General features: G+C 44.2%; 1 long non-coding RNA gene across 2 annotated transcripts; it reads left to right on the top strand.

Moving 5' to 3' along the window:
* The first annotated feature begins 987 nt into the window (after nt 1-987).
* LOC122217250 lies at nt 988-9,467 on the top strand. Of its 2 annotated transcripts, XR_006201368.1 has the most exons (5): nt 988-1,037; nt 2,053-2,277; nt 6,642-6,797; nt 8,146-8,201; nt 9,302-9,467. It is a non-coding gene; the product is annotated as an uncharacterized LOC122217250 (long non-coding RNA). The 2 variants fall into 2 exon arrangements; XR_006201367.1 differs by lacking the exons at nt 988-1,037; nt 2,053-2,277 and adding an exon at nt 6,366-6,525.
* Nucleotides 9,468-18,002: the final 8,535 nt, after the last annotated feature.

The following is an 18,002-nucleotide window of genomic DNA, read 5'->3' as shown; positions in this document are numbered from 1 at the left end:
AAGAAAGGGTTACATAGGCTTTTCAATTGATGCCAAATAACTTGAATACTGAACCTCCGTAGGGTTAGTATGAGGTCTTAGATGAAGGCATGGTCCCTGTTCTGAACAATTGCCCAATATGGATTGAATATATTCTAATAAATTAATGAGGAGACAGGGTTTTCATTATAGGCCTGTGAGTGTATGTGTAATAGAATTTCAACTGGGAAGTAGAACCCGTTCTGGGGCGTCAGGGAAGCTGTTGGAACAGTTTGTGAGACGGCCACTCTATTTGGTTCTTTTTGAGGCTGGTCTCTCATAGCAACAGGAGTGACAGGGAGGAGAATGTGTAAGAAGCAATGTGATGGTGATTCTGATGGTGTTGATGGGACACAAGGCTCAGGAGTAAAAGTGAGGTGTGATTAAAGAGTGAAGTTGTTCAGCGATGTTTTGATTTTAGAGCCTGTTTTGGGTTGAACTGTGTCCCCCTAGAGACGTGTTGAAATTATAACCCAAGCACATCAGAATGCAAGTTTTTTTTAAGAAATGGGGTCTTTGCAGATGTAACCAATTTAAGATGAGGTGGTTTGGGCGGCCCAAGCCAAGGTGATGGGGGTTCTTGTAACAAGAGGAGAGACACACAGAAAAGAGAATACCCTGTGAAGACACAGCCATGCACGGGGAGAAGATGGCCACGTGAAGATGAGAGCAGAGATCCGACTGATGCGACCATGAGCCAAGGAATCCCTGGGCTGGTAGAAGCTGGCAGAGGCAAGGAAGGATCCTGTGCTATAGATTTTTTTTTTAATATGAAATTTATTGTCAAATTGGTTTCCATGCAACACCCAGTGCTCATCCCAACAGGTGCCCTCCTCCATACCCATCACCCACTTTCCCCTCTCCCCCACCCCCCATCCACCCTCAGTTTGTTCTCAGTTTTTAAGAGTCTCTTATGTTTTGGCTCCCTCCCTCTCTAACCTCTTTTTTGTTTTTTTTTTTTCTTTGAGGGCGCACAGTCCTGCTGACACATTGATGGAGGACAGCCGGCCTCCAGAACCGTAAGAGAAGACGTTTCTGTGGTTTTAAGCCACCTAGTTTTTGGCACGTTACAGCAGCCCTCAGAAACTAACACAGAGACTTAACATTTATAACTTTGAAACACCATTATTTTGGAAATTTCTATGGAAAAACAATTTTCCTACTGTAAGACTGAGTTCCAAACCCCTTTTTATCCTCGTTGAAACAAAGTTTTCATAATATGATTTTCTTTCTTTCTTTCTTTTTAATGTTTATTTACTTTTGAAAGAGACAGAGCATGTGTGAGGGAGGGGCAGAGAGAGAGAGCGAGGGAGACAGAGAATCCGAAGCAGGCTCCAGGTTCTGAGCTGTTAGCACAGAGCCCGACGCAGGGCTCGAACTCATGAACCGTGAGATCATGACCTGAGCCGAAGTTGAACGCTTAATCGACTGAGCCACTCAGGTGCCCCCATAATGTGATTTTAAATAAATGATTTGATGGAACTGGAGAGTATTATGGTAAGTGACATAAGTCAGGCAGAGAAAGACAGCTACCATATGTTTTCACTCATATGTGGATCCTGAGAAACTTAACAGAAGACCAGGGGGAGGGGAAGGGGGGAAAAAGTTACAGAGAGGGAGGGAGGCAAACCATAAGAGACTCTTAAATACTGAGAACAAATTGAGGGTTGATGGGGGGTGAGGGAGAGAAGAAAGTGGGTGATGGGCATGGAGGAGGGCACCTGTTGGGATGAGCACTGGGTGTTGTATGGAAACCAATTTGACAACAAATTATATAATAAATAAGTAAATAAAGAAATGATCTGAGGTTTTTCAGGAATACAAATATGATAGGCCATTTTCACGTGTTGTAGAGAGAGAGAAACCATGGCTTTAAATGTTGGTGGTCCACGATCTTATGACCAGCAGCTATAATTTCTCTTTAGTTAGCCTTTGAGATAATGTATTCAACTCTTCTAGGCCTTCCAACAGAAAGACTGCCCGGTCTTCATGACATGGTGTACCAGCTCCTTCAGCCTTTGCTCTTGGTTACAGGGGATGTGGGGAAACCATCCCGGAGTCATCTTCCAGGACCCTACAATTGCTACATCAGCCTTTCGAGGAGCACAAGCACCGACAGCATAAACACAGTGCAATAAACCTTCTTTTGCTGACCGTGCGAGATTGCCAAAGTCCATTGGATTTTTATCCAAGCAGGTGGGACCGAGTGCGGGCCTTCAGCCTACATTCACACTGCTGGTCTGCACCTTGGAGAAGAAGGTAAGGAATAAATTCACTCACACTGTTTGGATACCTGTATAGTCCCAGGTACTATGCTCATGTTGAATTGGGTAAGCACTTGCACTGTTTCTCAAGGTGGGCATCACCCCTGTTTTATTTTTTTTTATTGTTATTATTTAAAAATTTTTAAATATTTATTTATTTTTGAGAGAGAGAGAGAGAGCACAAACAGGGGAGGGGCACAAAGGATCTGAAGTGGGCTCTGTGCCGGCAGCAACAAGCCCGACGTGGGGCTCAAACTCACAAACTGCGAGACCATGACCTGAGCCCAAGTCAGACGCTCAACTGACTGAGCCACCCAGGTTCCCCATCACCCCCATTTTATTTTATTTTTTATTTTATTTTTTTTTATCACCCCCATTTTAAAAAGAAGGAGATTGAATCTCTGAGAGTCTCAGTATTACAAAACCAGAAAGCAGATGGGTCCAGGCTTGACCTAACTCACACCCAGCCAACCCCAAACCGTTCCTTGCTCTGCTTTTCCTCCCAGACTAAACTACACGTCCTGTTCCCTGCCTACCTCTCTTTGTACGCATACCGGCTCTGTGGGGCCTTCTGGATCTTATTGTGACAGAGGTAGGAGGTAAAAGGGGGCAATAAAGCCCTCTCCCCAAGTCACATTCTCAAGGCTCTTTTCCTTCTTCCTCCAAGCCTGGTCCAGGGCCACTTTCCAGGCATGTGGTTCTCCAGTCCATCTTGTCCAAAGTGGAGATGAGTGTGGTGAGGAGAGAAGAGGGGAGTTTTCAGCTCAGCATTTCATTTAATAGCTCATAAGGAGCTCAGTTCTCTTAGTTATCTTTGAGGACTCCATTTTGTCCTAGTCCATTGACTTTGTCCTCCAAGTAGGTGGAGTAAGGTGGAAGTTGACCCCAGACTCTGTATTGGATGGTTTTTATGTGCCACCACAGGTCCTTTAGGCCATCTGTCAGGACCCAACTCTGGCTACAGTCACATTCTACCTGAGCTTCATCGGCCACCTCTACTGCACTTACTCTATGTCTACTTCGTGATCTGCCAACACGTAACCTGATATTCACCCCTTGAGCCTCTCACCTCCAATTCTGAGCACCTCACTTGCCTCTGAAGCATGTGGTACTGCAGTACTCACTTGAGCCTATGCAGAACCCAAATGGAAGCACAAGAGAGTTAAATCCCATTGGGAATATTGGGAAATATAAGCTGGCAGATAAGCTTTTCCCTTTCATGCCCCTCCAGAGGACTGTCAAAGGCTCAATAGTTTTTGAGGACCTTAGGAAGATAGCACCGTGTGATAGTGGGATGGAACACTTACTTGGGCATGGTACAAAATGCTGAGCCAGCTCAGTGCCATCATATCACATTGGGTCTCCTTCCTAACCTCACGTTCCCATTTGCCTTCCTCCCAGTTTCCCTAAGATCAAATTTTCTAGTAATGCTTTAAACTCTGTTTTTCTGGGGGAGCCAGGTTAAGACAAGTTTCTCCCATGGTTAGTTTTATAGGATTTTCTCTGAATCACCTGGGACACTTGTTAAAAATACAGATTCCAGGGACCCATTCCAGACCTATGATTAAAATCTCTGGGTTTTAGATCTAGTGCTGTGCATTCCAAAAAGGTTCCGCTGGTGATTCTCATGCACATGACAGTCTCATCTGTGATGTTCCAGTGTTCCAGTCTAGGGTAAAATGAGGAAGAAGGATGGGGTATGTGCCCTCAACATCTTATTTGCTTGGAACAACTAAGAAATGTACAGCTATGGCTTGCAAACCCACCTCTCGTCTTCCAAACTATGATACATTTCCTGCCACAGGTGAACAATTCCAGACACATGTGACTACAAAAGAAATCTTAAAGCCCATTCAAGAAAGGTCAGGTATGTACCTGAAGTCACCAGAGGCTACCACATAGGTTCAGGGCAGTAATCTCAGTGACATTGGATTGGCCTTGTGCCTGATTCCATCCCAAAGTTACCCATGAGGAATTGCTGTGTCTTACTATGATTTATTTAACATCTAAAATCTGGGGAAGTGGAGGTTTGGGCAAAACTAAGACCATCTTCTAAAGGTCTGCACAACTGAATTAAGAAAGTCCCTACAGAGTTAGAGTGGGAGTGGCCAGGAAATTTCTCTTTGTGAGCAAAAGAAACTACTGATAGTCTTTGCAAGTGTTAGGGTCGTGAAAACAAAATTTCAGCCATGAATGAACTTGTGAGGGAGAAAATAATTATTACCTACTTCTCCCAAATAATTCACCCTCAAAGTTCAAGGGTCCAACAGGCGTGGCTTCTCATACTTGAACACATTCTTCACGTAGCAAGCAAGGCAACTGGGTATGTACAGGGTACATTTGCTTTCAATTTTCTCTTTTCTAGCTTACTTTTCATCAAAACTACCTACTGTGGCAGGTGAAGAATGGACTAGGATGTCATACAGAAATGGCTTCCAAACCCAACTTGGCTTTTCACTATCTCGGGAACATTAAGCAAACTATTCATTGTGCCTAAGTTTTGGTCCACTTATTTGGACACTGGACACTTTGTTTTAACCTTTGTGGGTTGCGAGAATAACATGAGGCTAATTATAAAAGGGCATAGCACAGGATAGGAATTTAAGAAATTGTCATTAAGTTGTCATCGTCAGCTCATCATCATGGTGATTAAACTGGGACAAGAAGCCAGCAACAGGATATGCATCTATGGAATTATTGATGGTTTTGTGTTGATTTGTGTGATATCAATAGGACTGTGGGGATAAAAGCTGAAATAGGCCTTTTTTTCCCCCACTCAGAATAATACCTTTAGCAGAGCAGAAAAAGAAAGGAAAATTGACTTGGTTGGTGGGTTGTGAGACCCCAGACTGTGCAGATAGGACTAGAAGTTGTAATTCCATGGTGAAGATGGGGGTGTCACTCGTGGTGGTGGGTGAACTACATAAGATTTAAGGCAAATTCTAAACCAACAGGTCCAGAGTTTCATGAACATATCAGTCTGAAGAAATTTGAAAACATGGGTTCAGTTTCCAGAGGTGCTTTGAGGGAAAGCTTCATACTTTAGTCGATTGTTTGGGCCCTTGTACCTGTATAACTCCTAGACTATATTATGCCCTCAGTAAATGTTAGTTGAAAAGTGAATACATAAATATATGAATAGATTACTAATGGAAAAATAAAGCGTGACAATATATATGACAGGTTTGGTTATATTTCTGAAAATCTGTTAAGCTAATTTTGTACTTGGTATTCCCTGCTTTTTCCTCCCACACTTAGAACCACCTGTCCCTTGATGGAGCACCTTCTCAAATCCTCATATTTCTCAGATATTTCCACCTTCTAACTAAAATCTGCAAGGAAAGGTCAGGGAGCATTATTCAACATAAGTTGTGATGAGATAGTTAATTTTATATGTCAATTTGAATGGGGCATGAAGTGCCCAGATATTTGACCAAACATTATTCTGGGTGTATCTATGAGGGTGTTTCTGGATGAGATTAATGTGGAAATCAGTAGACTGACTAAAGCAGATTGTTCTTCCCAAAGTGGGTGGGCCTCATCTAATCATTTGAAGACCTGAATAGAACAGAAAGGCTGAGTGAGAGGGAACTCTTTTGGCTTGACTGTTTGATCTGGGACATTGGTCTTTTCCAGCCTTTGGACACGGACTGAAACATTGGCTGTTCTTTCATCTCAAGCCTGCCAACTTTCAAACTGGAACTTAAGCCATATGCTCTCCTGGTCTTCAGGCCTTTCGATTCAGTCTTGAACTCCACCTTGACTCCTCTGGGTCTGTCTCTTGAGAGTTTTCTTAGCCTCTGTAACCACACAAACCAATTTCTTATCATCTATCTATCTATCTATCTATCTATCTTTGGAGAACCCTGACTAATGCATTTATGTATAAAATATTTGCGTTTCGATAGGAATTAGAGAAGCAACAGATTTGACAAAGGACTGAGGTGGAGGTGAAGGTGTTGCCTTTGTGGGTAAAGAAGGTGAGAATTGCAATAACAATTAACTGAGATAGTCGATGTAACACATCCAACATCATAAATGCTCAGTAAAAACTTTGGGATTGATATGATTATGCTACAGGACACTGCAGGTCATTCTACAGGAAACAGAACTCACTGTGGTTAAAGATATCTGGGAAATCTGGAAAGGAATCCAAGCCTGTCCAACTCCAAAGCCAAAGAAATGTTCATGGTGATTTTACAGAGACCCTGGAATTATCCATTATTTTGCCTGAGACACATAGGTGGGTTCCTATTATACATCCACAGTGCTTCACAGTCTCCCAAAATTTAACACTTTTTATCTCATTCAAACCTCAGCACCTGACTTGTGATGTAGGTGCTATTTTTAATTTTACAGATAAGAAACCTCGAGACTCAGCGAAGTGAAGAGACCTGTTAATCATGCAGCTTGAATGCCGTGACCATGCTGGAGCTCAGACCTCCTGACTCCAAGTCATGTATATTGCTCCATATCCAGGGGTGAAAAAAGGAATTTAGACTCTTACTGGAGCTGGTGAGACAACAAGCGTGGGTTGAGGACAGTTACCTGAAAAATCTCTGTCTTTCCTAAAGTAAAAGAAACATGGTTTCGTGTAAGCAATGCAAACAGGAATATGCAAGTGTCATGGCAGAATGTATGCATGGTGTATCTATAATTACACAGAGGCTTTGCATTTAGAAATCGTATCATTCAACTGTTTTACTGCCTAAAACGCTTCAGCGGATTGAGATGATTTCAACCTGGTGGAAAATGGTGATCATCTTTCGCACATGTAAGAGGCCTTAGCAGCTCTCCCCTTTCCCTAGTTCACATTTCTCTAAGCCCTCGATTAATTCTTCCATTTGTAACATGAAGATGCCATGGGGCTATCACCATCCAACTTTTCTGGACGTGAATAAGATATATTTGTTTTACCTTTTTGTCAATACTTTGACCAGGAAATGCTTAAAATCACGCCACAGATTTTGCAAGCAGACATTGTCTGTTTCGGGCTCGGTGGCATCTATTGTCAGTAGACATAAACTTCAATCCTGTCCTTAAAACTTGCCTTTTCTTTGCCAGTGCGGTTGAATGTCCTACATTAAATGACGTGTCCTGGCCCCTCTGTACCAGGTTGGGTGTGCAAGGGCACAGATAAAAACTGTCATTACTTAAAAAAAACAAAAAAAAAAACAAAAAAAACAACTGTCATTACTTGTTAGTACTCTAAATTTCCAAAGGCTGCTTGCCCTTGCCATGTTCTATGCTAGATGTCGGCAGGATGAATCAAAACCCATCCCTGCCTCTCAAGGAACTTACAGTGAGGTGAAAGACTGAAAATAAACAAATTGGCGAATGAACAAACAAGAGACATGCACAAGGGGTGTTGGGGTGAAGCTGGTAATATGCAGGAGTTGATCATAATAAAAGCTCACACCTTGCTTGCCATGGGCCACCATAATTAGGGCTTTGCCTATATGAGCTCTTTTGGTCCTCACAATAACTCTGCGAGTTAGCCTATCTCTAGTAGATTACTATAGTCTTCATTTTATAGATGGGGACACTGAGGCATGGAAAAGGTGAGGGAGCATAGAGGTGTGTGAGCTGAGAGTTGAATCCAGGTAGATTGGCTCATCCACTTAGCTGCTATCCTATACTGTCTCAGCCTGTGGTCAGGGGCAGGAGGATCTGTGAACCAGTCGGAGGAGGTGGGAAGCACATTCGATGCAGACAGAATTGCCTATTCAGAGGCAGAGGAGACCAGGAAGGTGAGGCCGAGATGAAGGCCTGCAGCTTGGGATGCCTGTGGCACACGGGTATGAAGACGCATATGCCAAAGGTAAGGCTAGACATATGAGCATATTCATCTTGCCCCTTCCAGGTGAAGACTTCCCTGTTTTGTTCTGGAGACACAAGGAAGCTGTTGAAGCATCTTAGGTACGGACACGTCATGACCTGATACCCATTTTCCGTGAGGTCATCTGGGGGAAATGTGAAGGAGAGTATCTAGAACGTCTAGCAGAGTATCTGGAGTATCTAGTGTCTAGGAAAGCATATATTTCGAGAAGGGAGAGGGGACCCAAAGCAAAGCTACCAGAGGGGAGCCTCTCACAATTGTCTACGTACGGAGGGAGAGAAAGATGAACCGGAAGGCTTTTAATTGATAGGCTGGACAGGTGAAGAGAAAGGTGCCGAGGACTGTGGCCAGGTTGGATGTGTCTACAGGAACGTATGAGATGGTGCAGGGAGGAGGAAGGTAGCCCTGTTTTGGATGTTGAAGGCTCCAGGTACTTGGGATGTATGCTTGGGATGCTGTATGCACGTTATGGATTAATAGGGTGGGGATCAGCACCTGGAGAGAGGGGCTCACAGGTAGCACTGTGGGTAGAAGTGACCGGGGGCTTCTCACAGCAGTGTTTAGTGATATGGGCAGCTGGCTATTTCTCAAGGAAGGAGGTGCTGTAGGAGCTTCTGGGGGCAGCCAACGTCCTCAATGTTATCCACTCCCACCACCATTTCTTGGATCTGAGTCTGGAATTCTGTTTCCAGCCATGCCTTTACTCTTGAGTTGTGGAAGGTATCAACCCTAATTGAATTATTATTGAATAAAACATCTAGAATAGTGCCTGGAATGTAGTCATTGCTGCACATAGTCTGCTGTGCAAGTGCTTATTAAGCAAAACAGGTGAAGGAACTCCCACTTAGATAGCAGCTTGAGGTCTTTCTTCTTGCTTGATACACGTAGGGCTTTGGGCAGGAAATAGAGATGCCTGAGGAGGACCAGCATCTTAGAAATAGGCTGAAGAAGACTACAAGAAGGGCCATCCAAAGACTAAGCAGAACATCAGCGAAAGCTCGTGTCATGCCAGGCTCATTTCTTCAAGAAGGTGGTGTCCACAGGGCGGAACCCAGGCAGCAGCATGATTAAGTGAAAGGTGGCAAGTGTTTTATTAGGTCTGGAATCCATCTCAGAGATGAAAGTTGGCATGTGCCTTGTGGGATTGTTAATGGTAATAGTCTCAATGTTTATCTTTTAGACCTGCTGCATTCAATTTGGAACCAGGAGCCACAGGCGTCAACTAAGCCACTAGCCCACATGTCTTAAGTGGCTACTTTCCATTTCATGAGGTGTTTCAATAAGCATTTAATGAGTGCCCGATGCGTGCCAAACAAAACAGACAATGTCTTACGGGAGAGACAGATGTTTATGTGTATGTTTAATGTCGAAATATGTGTAGCCTGTGCTCCCTGCTATGTGCTTTCATGGTTCTTGCCTGAAGTCCATTTGTTTTCTGCAATTCTGCACTTCTTAGTATAATTGATGGAGAGAGACAATGAAACTATACAGCTCCTCCAAGGAGACCGTAAGCTCCAAGATAGCAGGGTTGTCTGGGTCTGCATATCCACGTGTCCAAGAGCCTGGCACATAAACACATACGGAATAATGATCACAATTTCAGGAAGTGCAATGAAGAAATGGTACAATGTCCTTTGAGAGTAGGTAACTGGGGGATCTTATTTAAATGAGGGGGTATTCAGACCAGAGAAAAATTCCGTGAGGAAATGACAGCTAGAGTGAGAGTTGCAAGAAGAAGGGGGGGGGAGGTAGCTAGAGAAAAGAGGGGAGGGCCTTCGAGGGAGTGGGGTGGGGGAAGATCCCCAAGTGAACAGAGTTAGCTGCACTCTGTCTCATTTCACACAGTGGTTTCCTTTAAGCTTCTGTAAAATGCCATTTCAGGAAATCATGTGTTCTGTTTTGTAAAATGACTCATAAAAGAGCTATTTTGTTGTCATTGGCATTAAAAATAAATTCAGAATAAAATAACTTGGAACCATGTTTATTTTCATTCTTGAGTTTTTATATAAAATGATGGAACTGCAAGTTTAATTTTTCTTCTGCTGTTTTACAAATGGATTTTTTTTCTTCTTGCTGGCTGATGTCAGCTGCCTACCCTGAACCCCTGGGGACGGTGCTGCCTTCGGGTCTGTTCCCTCCCTCACCTGATCAGTCATATTCTGGAGGAGATCCGTGTTTATCTCCCAGGTTGGGCAGGGAGGATCTGCCAGGACAGCACAGCCACTCCCGACTCCAGAGAGGACATATCTGCTCAGGGCAGCTGAGAGGCAGTCAGAGCCTCGGTACACATGGAGTCTAGGCTCCCGGTTCCTGACATTCCAGACACTCTACTTCCTGGCTGTGGGGTTGGGGAAGAGTTAACTCTCTGAAGCTCAGAGCCTGAACTGGAAAACGTAAATGACATGATTGCATAGTGCCAGGTCAACTCTCTGGCACACAGTTGGTTTGCAGCGTGTATGAACAAAAACAGACCTAGTCCCTGCTGGTTTTCTTACCTGTCTTAAATTCATCTCTAAATGTATCCATCTGGATTTGAGACTCCATAATCCCATGAAGAATGAAGGGAACTCCCTATAAACTTATCTGGATGGACACGGGCGCCAGGTATTATATACTTGATCAATGGAAATGCTTCTGGGGTCAGAAATTAAGGGCATCCTCAATCAGATGGTATTTGCCACACAGATTTATTCTTCAATATGAGTCCGTGGGGGGCTGGAGGAGAGGCTTCGGGAAGAGGGGCTAAACTCTAGTGAGTGGAAGACTCGACGGAACATTCTCCTTGGTGCATCAAGGGCTCTGGTGTCTCAATGAGACCAAGGTGGTCGGTGTGGCATCTAAGTGTAGAGAGAACAGGATGCTTTGGCTCCAGTGTGGGAAGCAGGTGCAAAGGAAGCACCTTCGTAAAGCAAAGAACCACCAATAATAATAGGGTGGAGGGAATGGGGTCCGGAGGCTGAGCCTCCTTCTGTTGTAAGTGTAGAGAAAGAATTGAACCCAACACACACTTCCACGTTAGGACCCATTTGTCCTTCCTCAGTGGGTATGGCCTTGGGAAATGGCTGGTTACACCTAGACACCGTATTACGTTTTTATTTGCAGCTATAACAAATTGCCAGAAACTCAGTGGCTTAAACACATTTAAAAAAAAAAATTAATAGTTCTGGAGGTTGGAAGTCCAGAATGGGTTTCACTGGGCTGAAATTCAGGCGAGGGCAGGGCTGTGTTCCCTTCTGGAGGTTCTATGGGAGAATCTGTGTCCTTGCCTTGTCAGCTCCTAGAGGCCAACTCTGTTCATTGGCTGGTGGCCTCTCTTTCATCTTTAGAGTCAGCAGCATGGGGTCGCGTTTTCTCAGGTCACATCCCTCTGACCCTCTCTCCCGACTCCCTCTTCCACGTTAAATGACTCTGTTCTTACATTGGGCCCACCCAGATAATTCAGGATAATCTCCCAATTTGAAGGTCAGCTGATGAACCACCTCAATTCCATCTGCTACATTAATTCCCCTTTGCCACGTACAATAACACATTTACAGTCCCTGGGAATTAGGGCATGGATGTCTTCGGCACTGCCACAAAATCAAATGTGTGCTGTTTATGTTGGGTGAGGGGGGACCGGACTAGTGTCAGAAGCCATGGGCTCTGGTTTTGGCATCGCTGTTGATGCAGCGAGCCATTTTGTTGGATGGTTCCCTGTTTCGTCACCTGTGGATCGGCAGCCCTGTCCGGAGACAGAGCAAGTGTAGGAAGAGGAGGAAGCAGGAATGGGGTGGATCTGGGTTAATGTCTTGCTCTATTCTCTAGCTGGGTTAATGCATTTGCATATTTATAAAGAAATTGCAGACATTACCTGCCAAGAGGGAAGAATGAGGGAAGCAGGTATAATGGAATGCCCTCTTGCCTCAGGATCAAAGAGTTCCAGCCCAAGTGTGTCTTGAGGCAAGTCACCTCCTTTCTGCTTCTCATCTGGGCCCTTCTGTAGGAAAGTCATGCAGAGGGGCACCTGGGTGGCTCAGTCGTTTGAATGTCTGACTTTGGTTCAGGTCATGATCTTGTGGTTTGTGAGTTCATGCCCTACATTGGGCTAGTTGCTGTCGATGCTGTCAGCGCACAGGCCCTTTTGGATCCTCTTTCCCCCTCTCTCTGCCCCTGCCCCACTTGTGCTCTCTCAAAAATAAATAAACATTAAAAAGAAAGAAAGAAAGAAGGAAAGAAAGAGAAAGAAAGAAAAAGAAAGAGAAAAGGAAAAAAGAAAAGAAAAAAAGAAAGAAAAAGAAAGCAGAGTCACGTACAGTCTGAACTCCTGGACCTCCAGTGCCCTCCCGAGGGCTGTGCTTCTATTGCTGTAAATCCAAGGCTAAAGGGGCCTACTTGGGGGAAACTTAGAGACCATCCCAAGATTTGTTTCTGTGTTGAGCTGATTCCACACTGAAGTTCCCAGTCAAGGGCAACATGCCAGGACTCCCTGGTTTATAAGCAGGATGCCAACATAAACACTATGGCTTTGGTAGGCAAGGGGCAGACTCCATTTCAATCCTTTATGAAGCATCTGAAAATATTCAGAGTCTGGGATCAGCTATGAGGGCTGGAGGGGGAGAAAAGAATACATGGCATTTGTGTACATCTCCTATGGACGTCATTAACGTCCATTCATTATGTCCTGTTCATTTTCCTCATTTGATCCCTCCTCCAAGTCATTAAATTATACAGGAGGGGTGTTGTTATTACCTTCATACAGATAAACAAGTGATGCCTACATTACCCCTTTGGCCATTGATCAGACCAAGGCACCATACATCTCCTTTACCTACAGAAGTCTCTGAGCTATCGTTTCTAGTGTCTTCCTTGGGACACAGCTAAGGTTCACTCATTCATTCAGGAAATAAGGGAATAAATTAGACCTGGTTTTTATCTTCAAGCATCTTATAGAAAATTGGTAGGGAAGTAATGGCAGCACAGGGCGGCATGTGTCCCCATGGAGGAAAGTGCAGGATGTGTTTAGACCCCTCAGGAAGTTGCCTGAGCCTGTGTGGAGAGGGTTAGCAGTTTTCCAGGGAGGAAATGATACTTGACTTGAACATGGGAGGACCAAGATGGGATGCAAGGTTTCCAGGCAAGTGGAACAGAGAAGAGAGATGCCTTGGTACCATCAGAGAAGAGTAGGTGGCTCCCTCAGACAGGAGGGGTGGCAGGAGGAAGCTTGGCACAGTGGACAGCATCCAGTGCTGAGGTCAGAGAGGCCTGGGCCCAAATAACATCTGTGTCATTTATTGCTGCCATTTAATCTTTCTGTGCACCAGGATTTCACATCTGGAAGTAGAAATATGATTCTGCATCATTTCATTATGATTATGTTGGATAATAATAAGAATAGCTAACCTAATATTTGTTATTTCCAGACACTAGTCTAAGTGGTTTATACCGATTAATTCTTGAAGCTTCTCAAATTTTTGTTTTATTTTTTTATTTTTATTTTTTTCACATTTATTTTTGAGACAGAGAGAGCATGAACAGGGGAGGGTCAGAGAGAGAGGGAGACACAGAATCTGAAACAGGCTCCAGGCTCTGAGCTGTCAGCACAGAGCCCAACGTGGGGCTCGAACCCATGGACCGCGAGATCATGACCTGAGCCAAAGTCGGACGCTTAACCGACTGAGCCACCCAGGCGCCCCCTCAAATTTTTGTTTTATACACCACAATTTTCCCTGTTCTATAGATAAGGGACCAAACAGAGAAAAATAAGTAACGTGTCCAAGGTTACATGCGATTCAGTAGAAGAATCAGAATTGCAGAGGCAGCCATGCTTTTAACAACGTGTATAGAAAATATACACAGAGCACCAACATACAGTAAGTGCATGGCAGGCAGAGGAGGTGTTGTTGAGCAGAGGAGGTGGGCAGAGGCCAGATCATGAAGGGTTCTGCTTGTCTTTTATCCTATAGGCCATTGAGAGCTCAAGGAAGGTTGGTCATGACTTGTCAGATAGTCATTTTAAGATGATCACTCTGGTGGCCATATATAGGATGGCCTACAGGAGATAAGACAGAATATTGTCTTTGCAAGACATTGAAGGAAACTTTCAGTTTTTTGAAAGAGAGTCAAGAACCTTTATCCCTAGACTTTAAAGTGTCACAGAAAGAAGTCACAGTGTCACAGTTTAAAGGAAGAGAGACCAAGCTTCTACTTGGGACTGCCAAAATGCCATGGAGACCACTTCTGTGATTATGTCATAAAGCTGTCTTTCCAGAGTTTTCTATGCAACAAACAGGTCTATTGAAAATCCTGGCTTAACACGTCTGTTGGGCTGAACACAGAAAATAGCATTCAACTACTCTGCTTAAGCAAGGATGTTCAATTAATAGTTTTAGTAAGTAAGCTTCATATTGATAAGATTCCATTAATCATGGATAGTGATATGGTACCAGATAGGAATCAGGAGTTTTGAACTGAAGACTTATAATCACTTTGTATCCCCATTTGTAAAATAGATAATACTTGGGAGACTCAAAAATTTTGTTCACTGGAAGATAGTTTACATAAAGTATCTATGAAGCTGATGTTTATTGAGTACCACTATAATACCTAATAGATAAATATGTCTAGACACCACACTCATGGTTCTTTTCTTGTTTAACTATTACAACTGTCATGTGAAGTTGGCGTGATTACTATCCCTACCTTATAGGTGACGAAATGGGAGTCTTCAGGAGATTCAGTCATTTTCCCAAGACCTCACAGCTAATTTCACACTGGAATCTTTCTGACTCTAAAACTCCTACTTCTGAGTTTGATGACATGGGTAGACTGATAGCAAAAGAGGCCATAATTCTCATCCCCTTTTTTTCAGCCGGGCCCTTGCAACATAATTTCCCTGGTCTTCCAATCAAGTAGCAAAATCTATTTCCTTGCCGCCCGAATCTGGGCTGCGTCAAGACTCACTCTGCCAGTAGAACGTACTGGAAGTGACATTGTGCCAGTTTCAAGCCTAGGTCTCAAGAAAACTTGCAGACATTCCTCAACTCTCTCTGAATGCTGTCAAGTAGCCGACGGGCTCAGTCAGCTTAGGTTGCTATAACAAAATACCAAGGACGAGCAGGCAGGGTGGCAGGAGGATGTTAAACAACAGGCATTTATTTCTCACAGTTCTGGAGACGGGGAGTCTGAGATCAAGGTGCTGACTAATGTTCTTGGTCAGGGCCCTCTTCCTGGCTTGCAGATGACACATGACATGGCAAAGGTAGAGGGGTCTGGTGTCTCTTCCTCCTCTTAGGAGGACACTAGTCTCAATCATGGAGTCCCACCTCCTAATAACATCACACTGGGGGATTTGGGCTGCAACATGAATTGGGGCGGAGGGACATAGACATTCAGGCTGTAACCACCCAAGTAAATAGTACCATCCTAGATTGTGGAAGATGGGAGACACATGGCTTGGTAGCTCTGCCCTCCCCCCCCCCCCCCCCGCCCCAGCTGACACTGCAGACCTGTGAGGGCCATGCGATGGCAACAAATCATCATCATACTTTCCTGCTGGCATCACGGATTCAGGGATGAACCCGGGTCACATCAGTGCATCCTGGACCGGGCCAGAACTGCCCAGCCAACCCTCCAACTCACAAGCTCACCAAATGTTTATTAAGGCCTTGGGTTTGGAGTTTGTTAGGTAGCATTACTGAAAACTGATACGATGACCATTTGGTGTATTATCTAGACTGGAGGATTTCTGAAAGGTAATAAGCAAGAGAGAGCAACGCCAGGTCTCCCTCTCTCTGAGGATTGTAAGTCAGGAAAGTGCAGAGATTGGGGGTCTGGGTAGCAGCTGCCCCTCGGATTTCTGAGCAGAGGCATGAACACTTGAAAATGGGTGGTTTTCTGTGCTCTTCAGTCTGAGGGCAATGAGTGATCACGATGGACAGGTATAAGAGACTGGCTCATGCTTGGGTGGCTGTCCAGCTTCCCGGGAAGAGAATGAAAGTGAAGCTTGTCAGAATGACAATGGAGAGGGGGAAATGGTGAGCCACAGAAATACTCATCAAGAAGTGAAAGAACACCAGATTTTCCTGTGTGTTTATTTGGCACATGCACCCTAGCTTAGTCCTTCCAATGACAATAGATAATGCGTGTTGGGCACTGATTGTGTGCCAAGCACCGTTCTAGCTGATTTGAAGGCATTAACTCAATTGTTCATCCTTCCAATACCTCCTTGAGGCAGGCACTGCCCCATCCCCGTTTTATGGCCGAAGACACTGTGGCTTTGGAGATAAAGGATCTTGAGTGAGGAAGTGAAGTCACTGCATCCTGGAAACAGAGCTGTGATGTGTTCAACCCCAAAGTCAAGGTGCTCGTTTTGGTCTTGAACCATCCGGGGCCTCCCTGACACTTAGGGTAGGTACTATGACAGAGGGGTATGGTGCCCCTCTTTACACTTGTCATCTCTTCAAGCTCCTGGACTGTCTTATTAACTTTTATATGGTCCTTTTCACATATTCCCTGCTGGATAAAAGCCCAGTGAATGAGTTGATGAGCAGGCATCATAGAACAGTTGGGTAGGAGAGACAATTTGCTTTGAATGTGACATCTGATGTTTCCTTCTGGGCTTGAAGTCTCTGACCATTAGTATATGATGAGTGATATTTATAGCCCAAGGGTCTGGCTTGGCCTCATGGGTGGTTTCCAGCTCAAGGTGTAAAGATCTTAGCCCCTTAGTAAAGAGGAAATTCTATAAGACCAATGCAATAGATTCTGAACTTGTGGGCAACATACTCTCCTCTCTCTAAAGCCGTGAGCTGGTGGTGGTCAAACTTATGTCTGAAACCCTAAAGCATCCTCGCTCTTAACTGCTTCGTGGATCTGATGTTGTGGGCTTTAGGGGCAGTGAGAGCACTGAGCTTCTTAAATGCAGTGCTGGACCTGATTTCTAACACAAACACAAGAACCACTGGTTTTTCTTAGGGGGAAAAAATTGCTCTCTGACTCTGGTCCTTAATCTTACAGCAGATCTTCTAGTCTAACACTGCTGAGTCACATCTCTCCCAAAGAATGGCTGCCAGGTAACTTTGAAATGTAAAAAGTATATATTAATCGAGAAAAGATTTTTTTAATGAATTAAACAAGATTTTGTTTCAGAGATCCTGCAACAGAGAGTCTTAGAAACACATACTGCTCATATTTTTCTCACCAACTCTTTTTTGTTTTGAAAGGCTGGTTTAATTCCACTTTAAAAAGGTACGCTATTTTTATTCTCCTTCAATTTAAAAAAATTTCAAACATTGAAACCTCTGTCCCTTTCCTGGCCCTTGCACAATGGAGGAGTCTGCCAGTCGGGCAGCTGGCCTCGTTCCAGCTCTCCCGCTCAGAACCTGGGTGACTTTACTTCATCAGTACATATTCTGAGCCCTAGATAATCTTTACTAAAGGAAGGAATTGAAGTGAGATATTTCTAAAGTCCTTTCCAATGCCAGTGTCCTACTGAAGTATTTACACAAAGTGCTCCAAACCAGTTCTGTGATCTGTCCCACGAAAAGATTTGAAGCTGGAAGAAGTTTCAGAAACACTCTTGGGGATTCTGGAGGTCCATTAGCACATTTAACAGAATGTTGGCTGAGGCACCAGGAGACAATGGATATTGCGTTTCAAAGGAGGTACTAGATCCTATGCAGAAAGTTCAAAGTAGGTGATCAAAAGCTAGTTGGATGTCATGCCACATAAGGGTATCAAAAGGGTAGCAGCAGAGAGTGAGAAAAAAATTTTGAATATGTAATTTTGGAAAATACATTGCTAAGCTGTGAGACCCTTACACCTCACAAAGAGGAAAGGGAGGAGGCAGGTGCCCTCACATCTGGTGGAGGGTGGTCTTTGGCAGGACCGCTCAGAGAATTTTG

This window comes from Panthera leo, chromosome B1 (genome assembly GCF_018350215.1).
Source record: "Panthera leo isolate Ple1 chromosome B1, P.leo_Ple1_pat1.1, whole genome shotgun sequence".
Lineage (NCBI taxonomy): Eukaryota > Metazoa > Chordata > Mammalia > Carnivora > Felidae > Panthera > Panthera leo.
The sequence above is the reverse complement of the archived record's forward strand: the minus strand, read 5'-3'. Positions and strand labels throughout refer to the sequence as shown.